Source organism: Manis javanica, chromosome 14 (genome assembly GCF_040802235.1).
Source record: "Manis javanica isolate MJ-LG chromosome 14, MJ_LKY, whole genome shotgun sequence".
Taxonomy (NCBI): Eukaryota; Metazoa; Chordata; class Mammalia; order Pholidota; family Manidae; genus Manis; species Manis javanica.
This window is the reverse complement of record NC_133169.1, coordinates 46,339,407-46,356,728: the sequence shown is the minus strand read 5'-3', so window position 1 is coordinate 46,356,728 and position 17,322 is coordinate 46,339,407.

The following is a 17,322-nucleotide window of genomic DNA, read 5'->3' as shown; positions in this document are numbered from 1 at the left end:
ACAAACATGCACAAGAATATTGATAACATTTGGTGCCTGTCAGAAAGGGGTAATCAGATGGCTGGGGGACAGATAGGTAGAAAAATATTTCAAAAAAATTTTTTTAGTTTGGACCATAAGCTTTGATGCTTTAGTACTTGAGAATAGTTATATCTTCCTTTGATATTCTGGCATTTTTTAAAAATTCTGTATTTGGGAAACTACAACAACCCTAATTCTCAAAGGATGTTAATTAGTATATATATAGTAAGATATTATTCATCCATAATTCAACTAGAGAATCACTGCACCTTTCTAGACTCTGGCTAAGATCAAGAAAAGAACAAAATAAGCCATCCAGCAGGCAAAACACATATCCCAAAGTCCATGTACAAAATAAAGCTTAGACACCTCACTCACTCAGGCTTCCTTTAATCTCTTTATTTTATTTATTTATTGGAGACAATTATATCAAGCTTGATAAAATGATTTAGTCATAGGAAGCAGATAGGAAGGGGAAGGGCCTACCGAAAGTACTGAGCAGTGTTTTAGCTCACAATCTGAGAGGCATGTCAGAGAGGAAAAATCCTGCAAAGCCAATCCAAGGACCTCAGACAGTAATACATGGGTTCATTAGGGCAAGAGCAAATCTTTTCAGAGATCATTTCTGTATGATTGTGACAGCCCAGAGGTTGTCTTGAGGGACCAAAGTCACATTCAGGTATGCTTGGGAGCTCTCTCAAGACTGTTTTCATCCCTAATGTTTAAATTTAAATTGAAAAACTTTTGATGATGAAGAGTTTAAAACTTAAGACTCTGGCATATAAAATGATATATTTCCGATAAGTAGTATTTCAGAATAAATTTTTTTAAATGCTTAACTGAAACATCATCAAAATGGCAGAATAACTAGTAAGGGATTTCTTTTTCTGATAAACACAGTAAAATTCCAACACAAAGCCTCAACAAATGAAAACATCAATATCTAAAACTGACACAAATATACAAAAATGAGGCGAGAAAAATATTCCCGTACAATAAAGCAATTTTATAATACATCAGAGCCCAGAAGAAGTTTCTAACTTATCTGTAAGGAAATGACTTCAAAAATCTTGATCAAAATGTGAAGAATGGAAAATATCTATTAGTAAAGAAATGAGAAGAACAGTAGCAGTCATTGATCTAAGACAGGTTATATCATACCATAATGGTACAATTCAGAGTATTGCTTGCATACACTTTGACCCAGCTGTCCACTTCTAGGAATTGTTCTTCTAGATATACTTAAACATAGGTGCACAGATATATGCACAAGGGAATGTATATCCTTGTTGGAAACATGCATATCCTTTGCTTTGAAATAATGAAATGAGAAGTAATTTAAATGCCCACTAAAAAGGGACTGATGAAACAAATCACATTATATCCATAAATGAAATACTATGTAGTCATTAAATAGGAGGAAATACTATGTATATTTATGTATAAAATTGAGTACTTTAAATTAAAAAGCAAGTTGCAGAGCATCACAAAAAGCACTATGTAGTTTGTTTAAAATTTTCTTTCTCTGTGTCTATATTCGTAAATGTGTGAACTCCCATGTGGTAGGATATGAGTGGAAAAAGGGTTAGAAAGATGTATACCAGATTGTTTTATCAGCTGACTGGGGATTTGGGTGAATGGTCAAAGGCCAGACATTTTCACATTTTACTTTACATATAGCTATATTATTTGAAGTTTTAAAAATTATTTTTAAAATATTAATAAAGAATAATATTGTTGTTAACTCTGAAAAATACAGTTGGTAGGTTAGGCCAGCCCAAACTATACTTGGATTAAAATAAAGAAATAAAAATGACTGAATACAAGAATGGTGTATAATAATCTGTCTAGGGTTTAAAGGGAATTTCTGAATAGGTGGTTTCAAATCAGCAAAAGTCAGTACAATGAATATGGATTGTTATGTCTCCTAAAACTCCTCCCTCTGTTCTCTGGGGCAGCTTCCCCCTCTGTTGGGAAATGCTTCTTTCGCCTTTGCAAACTTTTGGCTTAAAGAATATGTAATTTTCTTTCCAGCTCGATGCTCCTGACCACAAATGAAAGGCCTAAATAAAGGCCAGCATGTAACCCAAGCTGAGCCAACTGTTTAAACACCACCATCTCCCCACAGTTATGACTGACGATGCAGGTTTCTACCTGATCTACCCAAGACCCATCCCAGCTCTTTCTTGGCATTTTTCAAACTGGGTTTGGAGGAGAAGGAGGCATTCCCTCCTGGATGGTGGGAATTAAGGAACACACCTACCTGGAGCTGCCGCCACCCACTGGGAGGAGCCCAGGTGCAGAGGATCATGGAGCCAGTATTAGAAAGAATCTGCGAGGAGGGCTGCAGAGTACAATGGCCCAGCTATGCCACCGCCCCACTCCCTTTCCTGTGGGTACCTGGGAAAACAATTCTCCTTTCCAACTAAGTTAGTTTAGTTTGGTTTTCTGTCCTTTATGACCAAAAACATACTGGCTAATAACAGAAAGAAAGGGTGAGCAAACAGACATAATGATTTGCTTTCACCTTCTTGTCAATGGCTGTAATGATGACATAGCAATCTGAAAGAGAGCTGATAACATTCAAAAGATTACACATTAGGGTGCCTACAACCTTTAGAACATAAATCCTAAAATCCTGAACTTTATAAGTTGTTAAAGACTTTCTATTCCTCCAAATACCATATTTTTCTGGTTGAATGATTGATTATGTGGGAAAAAAAATAGAACAATTTTTCACTGGTACAAACACCAGAGAGAGATTTTGTGGCCACATACCTCACCTCTGAGTATCATTTTAAAATTACTATTAGCAGCTTACTAGGTGGGAAAATCATGTTAAAAGACTTAATTGAAAACTCTGATAGCAACTAGTTGAATGTCGTGATCAGTATAATTCCTGACTTGAAACTATATATGAGATTAACAAAAGAAAAGAATGAACAGCACACACATTTAGACTTGGAACAATTCTTACAAATCTTCATCTCAGAGAAAGGAGTCCAAAGTTTCTGTTTTCAGTGTTTAATAAATAAAGGTAAGAATGTTTTTGTTAGTCCACCCACTGGGAGTTAGTTAAAGTGCATCACATAAAACTATCTTCATCCCATTTTAAGAAAAATACATGTAAATGTCTACATATAAAAAGGCATAACTATTAAAGCAAATGAGATTAAGACAGATAGGAGGGAGAAAAAGATTCAATTAAGTGGATTTTAGCCATTCTCGAAATGATGAAATTCACCCCAAAATCAAAGTATGACTCTGTATTTAAACGCAAAGCCAGCTTATACAGTTTAAAAATAGAAGATGAACTAAGACACTACTAAATTATAAAGAAAGTAGGAATGATATTTAAATATAATAGAAGTCAATGCATAAATTATTCATCATATAATCATTATATAAGAATGAAAAGGCAGAATAAAAAAGAACACTTTAACAATTTTACATTCAGTCAAGCAATGTGACACTAAAATGTGTTAATGAAAGCTTGTTAAAATGGTAGCCATTAGAGCTCTCGCCGCAGACCCCCGAGTGCCCTGAGGAGCACTCCACTGGGCCGTGACATCCCTGACAGCGGGAGGCAGTGGCATCCACTGGCTGCTCCCATAGCATCCAAGGCACACCCATTCGTGGAGACAAGGGATGCCTCTGACTGAAACCTCAGCTTGAGGACTCCCCAGTGATTTCCCAAGCCTCCTTAGCCAGTGGGGCAGTCTGAACTGCTTCCACCCACCTTATCTCCCTCTTCCCTTCACTCTAGGTCAGACGTGCATTGTGCTTGATGACTCCCCCAGCCTTCTCTGGCTCCCTCCTATTCTCTCCCAGGCTTTTCCCTAATACACACTTGCAGAGTTAATGTGGTCTTGGCATCTATGTCCCTGGTAACTCAGACTACCTGGAGAGAGTGACAAAATAATACATTTGTGGCGAGAGTTGCACGGTATCAGAATATGATATGTACTCAGCACGTTCAGGCTGTAGACATGCTAGCACCTTAACATTTCAGATGCGGCAGGGGAAGGAAGTCGGAATTAGACTTAACAATATAGTGACTCCCCAAGGCAGGTAGATCCCAGGGGCAAGCATGAATTTCTGTTTGGCAGAATTCAGCACTTTGAGAAGATCCCAAATAGGGTCTCAGATGCAGAAAGCAGTAACCATGGGTGCATAATTGTGGTTGACTCATCTGTTCATCTGGTGCCCAGGATTCAGGGGACAGGATCAAGTTTCCCAGGGAACAGTAATGTTGAGTTGGAGCTGAGATCCGGTCCTGGTGGAGAGGACGACCAGAATGGACTCAGCAGCTCTGTGGCATCATGTAGAGGTCATGATAGGAAACCGATGACCCAGGAGCCTCACCCAGCCATTAAAATACACTGTTTGGAGCAGTGGCACTCATCACAAACTCCTCAGATTTATAGGATTACCCTCAATGTAATTCTTATTGGTCAGGATTACCTCAAACAGAGCAGTGCCTCTCGGAGGTAGGAAAGGGAAGGACGGACAGCATCAACACGATGAAACAAGGTAGTGAAAATATTGAAGGCTTAGACAGTCCAGTTATTCAGATAATTCAAACAAATTACAGAGAAATTAGATGGGAAAATTTGAAATTCTATCTGTATAAAGATGTCACCAAAAAAAACCCCATAAATAGGCCATAGAGGTGTTTTTAAAAGGCTAACCACCAACCTAATAGCAGGAATTCTGCCAACACATTCTCTAACCATAACTCATTTAAGAAGAATGTATAATGAAAATACTAACAATTTGCTTAATTTCTTGGGATATCAAAAATACTTTTGTAAGTAAAAATTGGTTTAGGAAAAAATTAAGAATGTAATAAAAATCTATTTTAAAGTAATAACAAACACAGCTCTGCATAGCAAAATGTGCTGGGAATGTGCAGCCAAACAGTGTTTAGAAGAAAATGTACTCATCTAAAGGTCTTTAATAAGGAGAAATAAAAAAGTGATATTAATGAAAAAGTATTATACTTAAAATTTCTTAACTAGAACAAACTATTAATCTAAAGAAAAAGGAAAATAATATAAAAGTGTAAATTAAAAACAAAAAATGACTCGTATAAATCATACATGAAATTAAGAGCTGGTTACTTGAAGAGAAGAAGAAAATGATAAATGTAACTATAAAATAAAAACAAATATAAATATAAACCTCTGATAAACATAATTAAAAAGACAAAATAATTCTAGTGCATAAAGAGATCTGAATGAATACCCATACATCTCCTATCACATCTCTTCTATATCTACATCCACCAGTTGAAAAACATTAAAGCACATACAGTTGAGAAATCCCCTAGCATCCCCCAAATTAATTTCCTTTGCTGGTTTCTTCTCCTTCTGGCCATCAAATGGTGCAAAGGCCTGTGTTCTGATCTCCTACATTCATCCCCAGGTGATCTCCTGTGGTCCCTTGCCTTTAAAGATAATCTATTTACATTTAGACTTCCGATCCTTGACCTTTACATTGATATCTAGACATTTATATATAATTCCCTACTCAGCATTTCTATTTCAATGTCAAATAAGCATCTTTTAACTTAAGCACCTAAAACAGAGCTCTCTATACCCATGCACTCACAGCCACCTCTCCCTCAGGTTTCTTTACCTTAAGAAATGGCACCACAATTCATTCAGCTCTTCAGGTGTCAGACCTGGGCATTGTGTCACTGTGCTTGATCCATCTCTCTCTCATCTCATCTCAGGTGGAATCCATGAACCGATCCTACTGGCACTATCTTTGAATATATCTAGTCTTCCGCTGCTTCTTACCTCCTCCATTGCTGTCACTTTAATTCTTATCTTCATTATCTCTTGCTTGAATTTTGTGATGATTCCAGTAGCCTCCTGACCAGTCTTCCTGCTTCTATTCAAGACTACCTCTTCCAGGAGACTGAGTGATCATTTAAAAACTGTCCAATGACATCCTGCTGCACATAAAGGAGACTTCAGAGTCTTCCCCAGATCACAGGCTGACTTTCACTCCTTCTGCTCAAAGGCTGATCACATTATAAAAAATGGTACTTCATTACCACCACCCTGCAACTCTGTCCATCCCCTTTTGCTGCATTCTTTTTCCGCCCAGAAGTTACCATTTCCTACAATTACAGTATTTATTTCAACACTTGTTTATTGTCTGCCTCTCTCCCTCTGGGTGTGAAAGCACTGCATACACCCTTGCCTTGACCCACCTCTATTACATTTTATTTAAAAAAATACTATTCAGAAACAGCAGTTCCCAAAAATGCCTAGGCGAGAAGATAGAGTGGAGGTCTGGAGAAGCAGTGCATTGTCTGAGGCTGTGGGAGGCTCCCCCATGTCATGGTCAGAGGCAGGTACAATGAGCACAGTAGTTTCAATGTGTGCTAGGGGTTAGAGTTTTTGTGCAATTGTGAGAAGCCATGGCCTCAGTAAAACCTGCTAGAAATACAGACAAACACCAAAAGAAATACAGACGAGACCTGCCATCTATAAATATGAGAATGGGAATCAAAGGTCACTTACTTGTACTGTCTTCCTACTTCTGGGGTGGAGCTGGTTTGGATTCTTTATTTCTTTCAATGAGTTTCAAGGTGTAACCAAACATGCTAGCTTTGACCCACCTTTCAGGGGAGAATCTTGTCAAAGCCAGGGTTAAAGAGTTGTTTTACGGCTTCTCACTACTCCAGGCACATTGTGTATAGAAGTATTGGGAGAGAAATCAGAGTAGTGTCTTAATAGTCTGCAAACTGTGCTCGGGTTCAGTCAGTGGAAGGACAGCACATTTAAGTGCAAGCCCAGGAATGGTAGCTTGGACAGGGGTTCATGTCCTGTAGCTTCAGACATTCACAGATGACAGCTTCTGCATCATCTCTTTTTTGGAGAACCACAAAGTGTGGCTGTGGCCCTTTTCAGGGGTGGGTAGGCATTCCAGGAGCAAGTAACCCATCAGTCTTTTAAACATAGTACAAATGCAATAACACTTACATTTCAAACATAGCGTTGGCACCAAAGCTCAAACTGCTGTACTAAAATCCAGTTACATCCGCCAATTCTATATTTATGGACCACAGGATTCAGCAGATGTAGAGGACAATCTGGAAAACAAAGTTAAGAAAATTTCATTTCAAAACAGGATTTGCTTGGGAGACTCCAATCTCCAAAAGAGAATTGTCCTGGAGACCCCTTATCAAGACAGCAACACAAGTAGATCCAGAGCAAGGATAGAGGCAAAATACACATTTTCTAGTTGTCAAATGATTAATCTGGAAATATTATCTTATTCAATTAAGAAGTAAAAACAACCCAGGACTAGATTTATGAGAATCTGGTGTTGGGAACTCAAATGACGGGATGAGAGCATAGTTTTTCTTTCTCCATTTTTAACTCCATCTCCTGAATATCAGCTTGACTTGCACATAGCTTCCAGCAGCTCTGGGGCTAAATGCTTTCCCTTTACACTTATGTCTGTATTGTTAGGGTGCAGGGGGTGGTGATGGAAGATAACATCTCTTCTAACATGCAGAAGAGGGCTTCTTTAAAACTGGACCACATAGGTCATGTGCCCATTCTTGAACCAGCCACTGGCCAGAAGCATGCCAGGCACTGACTGATTATAAGGGAACTCATTGCATTGGTGGGACAGAGTGGGTGTGTGTGTGAACTCATTCTGATGGCCTTAGGTCCCCCAAGTATGGTGGGTAACCTAAGGTGGTGGAGCCAGTCCCACCTATGCACTTATAATGGGATATGAATGGAGTAGATATGGGGATTTCACCAGGTCCTGGATTTAAAATGATTTTTGTTTTCTTTTTTTGTGCTTTTTTGATTTTTATATTTGCTCTGATGAATGTGTATTTTGTAATAAAAAAGAAAAGGGAATGAAAAATAAAGTTGAGAAAAAAAGAATACATAGCAATAGAAAACATTAAAATTTAGAAATGATAGGCACAGTGAATGCAATCAAAAAGGTAAATAAAATGTATGACTTTTAATAAAAATACAATATATCAATCTTAGATTAAAAAATAGAGAATAACCAGAACTGAAGGGGAAAGTGGGTAAGTTATCAAAGAGGCACACTTCCTTCCCCTACTTACCCTATTTACCAGTGTTTGAAAGTTTTCTTTAAATTTTCAAAAAGTAAATAATTTTTTTTTCCAAAACATGGCATTATACCTATGTTGTACATTTGTCACATCTGTGGCTGACAAATATTTTTTGAATACCTTCCTGTGTTTGGGGAATTTCCCATGTTATCAATCCCTCTTCTGCATTGTGGAAGCCAGGCCATGCTACCCCCCGCCTCTCCTGCAGTCAGACACAGGCTCAGTCAGAGACACCTGAAAAGTGAAATATAGGAAACAGAGTATGTAGTATGGATCAACTTTGGGCAATATTAGTGCCAGGGCTTCTGTTGTCTGTTCGCCTCATCGCTGATGGGAGCCACAGGGTCTAGGCCACAGTGGTGGCAGCAGAAGTGACCAGAGCATGGTGCCATTCTGCTCTTTTTGATGCATAGACTCTAATTCTATGTCTCTGCCCATCCCAGGTATTGTGAACTTCCAAATACCATCGAATAGATTCCCTTTCTGACTAAACTACCTAGAGTAGATTCTGTTGTTTGCAAAAATAATCAGACTGATACATTATCCAGTTCACTCTACGGGGCAATGATAGAAACTATCTTGCAATTTGACAACTATTTTTAAATTAGTTTTTTAAATTTTGAGATATTTGAAGATTCACAGTACCTTTTACTTAGTTTCCCCCAGTGGTAACATCTGGCAAAGCTATATGACAGCCAGGATATTGACACTGATATGACATTGGTACAGTCAACCTACAGAACATTTCCATCACCACCAGCATCCTTCATGTGCCCTTGTAAAGCGACCCCCACATCCATCCTACTCCTCCCCCTGCTTAAACCCTGACAACCATTAATTTGATCTCTCCATTTCTAAAATTTTGGCATGTAAAGTATGTTATGTAAATGGAATTATAGTATGTAATCTTTGGGGATTGACATCTTTTCATTCAACATAAGTCTTTGGAGATTCTTTCATGTGACTTAAATGGATTGTTCCTTTTCATTTGCTGAGTATTATTCCATGGTATGGGTTACTGTAGTGTGTTTATTTTATTTATTTATTCATTTTTATTGAAGTATAGTTGATACAAAATATTATATTGGTTTCAAGTATACAGCACAGTGGTTCAATAGCTACCCACTAAATCCTCACTCCAACTAGTGCAGTTACTATCTGTCAACATAGGAAGCTCTTCATAGTGTGTTTATCTACCAGTTGAAGGACATCAGAGTCGTATCCAATTTGTCTATTATGAGTAAAACTGCTGACAATATTTGGGTGCACGTTTTGTGTGAACACAAGTTTTTATTTCTTAGCAATACATACCCAGGAGTGAATTGGTGGGTCACATAATAGTTGCGTATGTAATTTTTTATGAAAATGTACAACTGTTTTCTAGAGTGGCTTTACCATTTTGCATTTCCACAAACAACATAGAGCCATATTGTTTCTCAAAATTTGGTGTCACTATTTATAGTCATTCTGATACATACCAGTGATATCTCGTTGAAATTCAAATTCGCATTTCTCTAATGACTAATGACATTGAACATCTTTTCATGTGCTAATTTACCATCTTTATATCCTCTTAAGAAAAAATGCCTGTCCATGTCTATTTTCTAATTGGATTAATTTATTTACCCATTTTCTAATCAGATTGTTCATTTTTTAAATGTTGAGTTTGGAGAGGTTTTTAAAAATATGTACTTTAGATACTAGTCATTGTCAGATAGGTGGTTTGCAAAACTTTTACTTTTTGAGAAAAGTCTTTCTTCTCAACATGGTTTGTTGCACAGCAAAAATTTTTATTTTGATGAAGTCCAATTTATTAATTACTCCTTTTTTGGATTGTGCTTTTGGTCCAAAGGCCTGAGAACCAGCAGCACCAGTGCCCTAGGCCTGGAAAAGGCGGATGTCTCAGGTCAAGCAAAGACAGCAAATTTGCCCATCCTCCGGCCTTCTGGTCTACGGGAGCAGGCAGCAGATTGGAGGAGGCCCACTCACACTGGTAAGGGTGATCTTTTTTCTTTCCAGCTTCATTGAGATATAATTGACATATAACACTGTGTAAGTTTAAGATGTACAGTGTGGTGATTTGATACACTTATATAAAGAATGGAGTGGTGACATGGCAAAAAATACTAAGAAAAATAAAGATGAGGATCATCCCTTCGAGGCATGTTGATATATACACATTTTAGACTTCAGTGTTTTGGGCATTATCTTCAAGTGTTTGCCATATTCATTACCAACCCAACTGTTATCTGTTAAATGTATTTTTTATTGATTTACTAATTTAATTGAACAGGGACTATATATTCTAGTCTTATATCTATAAAAGAAAAAGTATTTATGAAAATGAAAATACTAAGAGTGGTCCATCTACTTGTCACTTAAATTGTTTCAAAAGCCATAAACTCTTCTTTCCCTAAGGTGATGCCCAGTTCTTCATATGGCTTCTTTTGAAAGAGGAATGTCCCCAAACCCAACCCAGTGATCTGTTTCTTCCTCTTCTTATAAAACTCCCCAAAATTGCCTATGACATCAAGGCTTCCCTGGTTTGTTCAGAATGTGGTTCATTGCTCCTTGGGAGGCACCTCTTAGCTGTTATCACTGCCATCAGGTGATTTTAGAAGTGAATTGCCACTGAAGTGCATACCTAAGAGTGTCACAATATGTAGGTAAATGTCCCATCCTTGGTTTTCATAATTTAACCATGGTGGTTATTATGGACATGGTATACATGGTGGCTGATCATGGACAGACAATAAAGGCATGATTCTCAAAAGTGAAGCTTTTTTTTGGAGTCTGAAGAATAATAGCCCTCAAGGCAGTGATGTAACACAATCAAGCCGTGAAGGAAGAGACTTCCCAAAACAGAACCTTAATGACTATGAGGCTCCATGGTAAAGCTTTGGCTCATTTCCCAGCTCTGATAATTATTGACTTTATAACTTTGGGCAAGTTTACTGTACTTCTATGTATCTCTATTCTCTCATTTGTAAATTGGGGAAAACAGCTCTCATCTCCCTCATGAAATTACTGTGAAGACCAAGTGGCAAAATCTATATAAACAAAGCATCCATTAGTCCCTGGCACATAGGAAGTGCTCAGTAAAAAAATAGGTGCTATAATTATTATTATTACTTTGATATTATTAAGGTATCAAACAAAATATCCTGAACTTTGAGTAGACTAGATGAAACAGTTAAAGCAGCCAGAACGAAGGGTCTGCAAAGATGAACACGGGCCTGCCCCACAAGCCTGTGCCTGCTAGCTGGAACTCCCTCCGTGCCTAGAGCTGGGTGGTGACTACTGACCTGTTGTGCGTGGTGTGACTGGGCATGGCCGTGGGGGTGCTGGCTCCCAGCAGAGCAGGAGCTAAGGGGAGGTGTGCTTCTGAGACAGCTCCCAGAATAGAGGTTCCTCTGCCTCCAGGAGGTGGCAGGGTAGGGATAGGTGGCTGGTTCAGCTCTCTAGCAGAAAGCGAACCCAAGCCTAGGCCACAGTGACGGTTCCTAAGGCTTATGTCACACAGCACACCTGCTCTTACCTAACCCGAGTTGTCCCCATGATAATTTTTCCAGGGAAACATCAGCCCAGAGGACCTGACTGGTAAAAAAGGAGTGGGAAGGCAACAGGTGTGAAGGAAGCCAGGTGTTCACAGGTAGACTACTGGACATTCTGGGGAAGGGAGGGTATGAGAGGGCACAATCGATTTGTATCCAAATATACCCAAACCTCTAAACCCTGGATCAGCATTTTGCTCACAGGATGATCCCTGTTCCAACCTTCAACTAAAATTCCACTTTTGCCATCCCTGGCATCATTATTCTCCTGGTCATCTGGGAATAAACTGTGAAACTCATTTGTGCCTCTTCTATAGTTTGCCACCACCATCCAATCAGCTTCCATGACTTTATTTCCTTCCTTTAAATTTTTTCCTCCCATGTGTTTCTTTCTCTCTGCCATCACGCTGGGCCAGGACCTCACTTCATCACTCACCATGTGCCACCAAACTGGTACTGTGTCTCTTGTCCCTTTTTATATTGAAGTATAGTTGATATACAACAGTATATTAGTTTCAAGTATATGAGAAAGCGATTTGACAGTTCCCTACATTATTAAATGCTCACCCCAACTAGTGCAGTTACTATCTATCAGAAAGATGTTACAGAATTGTTATCCTGTCTCTTATCCCATCAGTCCAGATCTCCAGTACCACAGCAGCCTTTAGTAGCTACTATTTTCATCATGTCAAGCTCTTCCTCCAAAGCCTTCAGCCCCACCTTTGATAGCGCACAAAGCCCTGATTTTTCTTCACAGCTTTCTTGATGCTCTACAGTATGGCCTCCACGGGCGCAGGGACATAGCAGCTTTGTTCTAGTCTCCAGCCCTGAAGGCATCTTTACCTCCATCCCAACACATGCACCACAGTGAGTGCTGTTGTGTTCGGGACATACTGGCAACATGTCATTCATGTGACCATCTTAATGAATCCAATTCTGCTTGCAATGGGCAAGCAACGGACAGAGGTGAAATGTGCTCACTGAGATGGAAGATGAAGACTCAGTATGATGTGGGCAAGAGCACTTCTGGCTTAGAATGCCATTCATTCCTACAAATATTTATGAAGCATCTTAGGTGGATGTGAAGGCAAAAGGGGACTGTCCCTGCCACTAGAGTCTGCAGTCATTAGGGAGATGAAGATGCAAGCCAGGGTGTCCTGGGTAGTTGGTCATTTTTTTAAATTAAACTATCATTGATATATAAGGTTATGAAAGTTTCACATGAGCAACATTGTGGTTTCAACATTCACCCATATTACCAATTCCCTCCCCCAACTGCAATCACTGTCCATCAGCAAAGTAAGATGCTATAGAGTCATTACTTGTCTTCTCCGTGCTGTACTGCCTTCCCCGTGTCCTACCTATATTGTCTGTACTAATTACAATACTCCTTAATCCCCTTCTCCCTCCTCCCCACTCCCCAGCCACTCTCCCCAACCCCTCCCCTTTGGTAACCACTAGTCCCTTCTTGGGTTCTGTGAGTCTGCTGCTGTTTTGGTCCTTCAGTTTTGCTTTGTTGTTATACTCCACAAATGAGAGAAATCATTTGTTACTTGTCTTTCTCCGCCTGGCTTATTTCACTGAGCATATAATACCCTCTAGCCCCATATATGTTGTTGCAAATAGTAGGATTTGTTATATTCCTATGCCTGAAAAATATTCCATTGTGTATATGTACCACATCATCTTTAGCCACTCATCTACTGATGGACACTTAGGTTGCTTCCATATCTTGGCTATTGTAAATAGTGCTGCAATAAACATAGGGGTGCATGAATATTTTTGAATCTGAAATCTTGTATTCTTCAGGTAAATTCCTAGGAGTGGAATTCCTGGGTCAAATGGTATTTCTATTTTTAGTTTTATAAGGAACCTCCATACTGCTTTCCACAATGACTGAACTAATTTACCTTCCCACCAGGTTTGTTGGTCTTCTCTGCACACTGCCCTCCCTGCACCAGCACTGTTTTTGACATACTAAGAGGAGTTTGGGCTCCTACTCAGGAGTAGGGGGTATGGGTGCAGAGCTGGAAGACTGCCCAGGTAAGGCAGCATTTGACCTAAGAATCTAAGGAGCTGAAAGATTTCAATCATACAAGGAAGGAGAGGAGAAAGAATATCCCGGAAATAACTCCATGAGCAAAGGCACAGAGCAGGGCAAGAGGAGCCAGCCAAGGGCCAGAGTGCTTGGGGAGTGAAGACTCCCTCCCAACACCTCCCCTGAGACACTGAGATCAAGGAGGAGGGGAGGCTGGGTGTCTCCAGGTCAATAAACAGGCTCCAACCAGAGGCCAGTAGCATGTGCATGGGGTTGGGGGAGAGGGAGAAGTTCCCCTTCTCCAGGACAGAGGAACTGGGATGGGGGTAGGAGGAAGGTCATTTCCTGAATCTCAGTTCTCAGACTCGGCACCTAGAGCAGAACCAGGAAGGATCCTAGGAGCCAGAGAGGACAGACAGATGGCAAGTCCCCTGGAGAAAACCATTCTGTTTGGGAGTCAGAAGCCAAGGGTGGGGGGGGGGACAGTGTCCCCCACTTCCCCCCAGAGGAGGGAATGTGAGGCTTAGAGACTGAAGCAAATAGGAAAGGACAGCAGGTGCTGGGCGAGGGCGGGAAATGGGTGCCTCCTGGGGAGAGTTCACGCCGAAGCCCGGGTGGGAACACCGCCCGGTGGAAGAATGTTTGGGGGCTGTGCCAACACAACCTGAGGTGGTGTGCTTTAACGCACCCACCTACTGAACCAGCTTCTCTGTGCCCCTCTGCACTCAGGTCAGGAGGGTGGGGACCAGAGAGGCCACAAACCTCAGGGAACCCCCGCAACCGAGCCAGCAGAGTGGAATAGGGACTCTCTGGAGCCAGGAGGTAAATGACTCTTATGCCTTTGCAGGGCAGGTGTAGGACATCCTTCCTGCTCTAAAGTCCTATCAATACCCACGCCTGCACAGCCTGCCTGATCCTTACCCAGGATGCGTGACAGGCCCCACTGGTGCAGCCCCCAGGTGCAAGGGGGCTGGGGAGTCTTATCTCCGTGCAGAGGGGCCCTGGCACTGACTTACTCATCACCCCCACCCCCTATCCTGCCCTGTCCCCGCCCCTCTCTCATGACGCTTCCACCCTGCAGTTGTCCCTTGCTGGTTCCCGCAGAGAGGTCTCCAGAACAGGGCCTGCCCGCCGGACAGTGCCGACCGTGTCCACCGCGGGCCCTGGCCCAGCAGGGGGCTGATGGCTGCCCTGGTCTTCGGTCTGCTCCTTGGTTCTTCTGTGCTTTTGTTCTACACCTTCTGGAGCTGTGGCCCTTGTAAGCAAGATCTGGGAACCCCCCCCACTGAGTCGGGCCCTCCCTCACATGTGTGCCCTGTCCGTCCGTCCGTCCGTTCCCCTGAGGCTCCCGCCCTCTGACTGGTTCCTTCTCCCTGGGGTCTCCCCCTGGTCCTGCAGGCGTTCTCTGCTGAGACCCCGGGGAGCCCTCGCCTCTCTCCGTCCCCCAGCTCTGAGCCTTCCCCGCAGGCCCCTGTGAGATGCCTGTGTGCAGGGACCTCCGGGCTCGTACCTGGCCTCCGGGAACAGCAGTGCGGCGCCCTGTGCCGATTTCTTCAGCTCTGCCTGGTGAAAGGGCACAGGAACCAGTACTTCCTTCCAGACCCTTGCAAACGGGCATGTGTCTGGGGTGTTGTCCGTGTCTGTGTGTCTGCTTCCTGGGGTCAGGGAGTGAGGACTCCAGACCAGGGCGCCCGCGCCTCCGCCTCCCCTTTGCTGAACATTCCCTTACGAGGGCTCCTCTCTGCAGTCCTTCCAGGCTCTCTGGCTTCCCGAATGTTCCTGATGTCTTCATCCAGTCTCCTCCTGCCTTCCCTGCCCACCCTTTCTCCATCACCTGTGGCCTGCTTTTTCCTCTTGCATCCTTTCCTGCCCTGTGTTTTCCTCCTATTTTCACATTGACCTTGCCTGTATTTCCCTCGCAGCCTTCTCCGAACTCCCTTTCCCCACGCTCGTTCCTCTGTGGAGTCCATCCGGCCCATGCTGAGCGGCTGTCCCATCTTCCCGATTTTCCTCCATTCCTCCCTGTCCTTCCATTCCCGCAGAGGCTTCCCTTTCCTTCCTGTGAACAACCTGTCTCCAGGCGACCCTGCATGTCTCTGCATCTTTAATTCTCCCATGCTTCCTTTTTTAGAAGCCCCTGGTTCCTGGCACCTGGGCTCTGGGCAGGAGAAAGCCTTCCAGATCTACAAGGCCTGCATGGACGCAGGTGCCACTGAGGCTGCAGGGGCTGGTCCCCTCGGACAAGGTACTGAGGAGGTGAGACCTCGGGCATCCACTTTCCTAGATACCACTGTATGCTCAGGGCTGCCTTTTTTGTATCTAGAGGGTGGGTCTCTTTTCCAGGGATCCCCAAGGGCTAGAAAGGACATGGAAATGACAACCCTGCAAAAGTATCTCAACCTTTGGGTGAGAGTGGAGGAAGGAGGATAGAGGTGGGGCCCCAGAGGGACGAGTGGGCATGAGGAGAGGTCAGCAAGGAGCAGCCATCTGCGGATGGGGGTGAGTCTCGAAGAGGGTGCTCCCGTGCTGAGCCGTGTCTCTCCTCTTCCCAGCTCGGAGGCTGGCGAATCTCTGGGAACTGGACTTCCTTGGACTTTAACCGAACTCTGAGACTTCTGATGAGTCAGTACCATTACTTCCCATTCTTCAGAGCCTATCTGCGACCTCACCCCAGCCTGCCACACGCTCCAGTCATCCAGGTGAGGGGGGCACGAGCAACAGGGCAGTGAGACCTGGGCTGCCATCACTGCAAGGAGGCTGGGGGCCGGGGAGACAGGATGAATACACAGCGTAGGGAAGAGACCTATCTTTAGGGAAAATTACGGGTGTGAGGGGCAGGGCCACTAGGTGAGATGAGGGAAGGGCACCGCAGGGCCAGTCTGAGAAGGTGCCAGTGCTCTGCTCCTCCTTACTGCTTGCCTGGACGACCCCCAGAGACTCTTACTTTGTCCCCTATCTCCAGCCCTGCCCTCCTCATATTTGTTTTTCATTTTCGCCAGAGGGACCTTTCTAAAATGAGCAAATTATGCTATTGTCTCTGCTTGAATGCCTTCGATGGCTCACCAGGTCACTAGGACTTCATTCTTCATCCTTAGCAAAGCATTGCAGGTCTTGCTGCGGTCTGACCTGTACACGCTTTGCCAGCCTCATCTCCCACCACAACCCTCCCCCTGAAGCCCCAAGCCATTCCCTTACAGCTCCAAGAATATTCCTCAGTTCTTTGCACACATAGCTCTCTGCCAGCAGCATTCCTCCCCAACACCCCACTCAGCCTGGAAAATTCGTACAGATTTTTCAAATTTTGGCTTTATTATCTCTTCCAGGAAGCCCTCACTGACTCCCTGGCTATGAGTTGGGTCAACCCTGTGTCCTCCCATTCCCCACGCTCTCAGCATTAAACACAGGTTGAAAACCGAGACTCTTACAAGTAGGACCACACCTTACTCACCTTTGTTCTCCAGGACCTAGCACAGGCCAGGCATCTAGAGGCCCACACCACATGTTTGTTCAACAAGTAAATAAATATAAACATTGGCAGCGTCAGTATTGTGCTGGGCATCATGATGTTGCATATTCAGCTCCTACTTTCA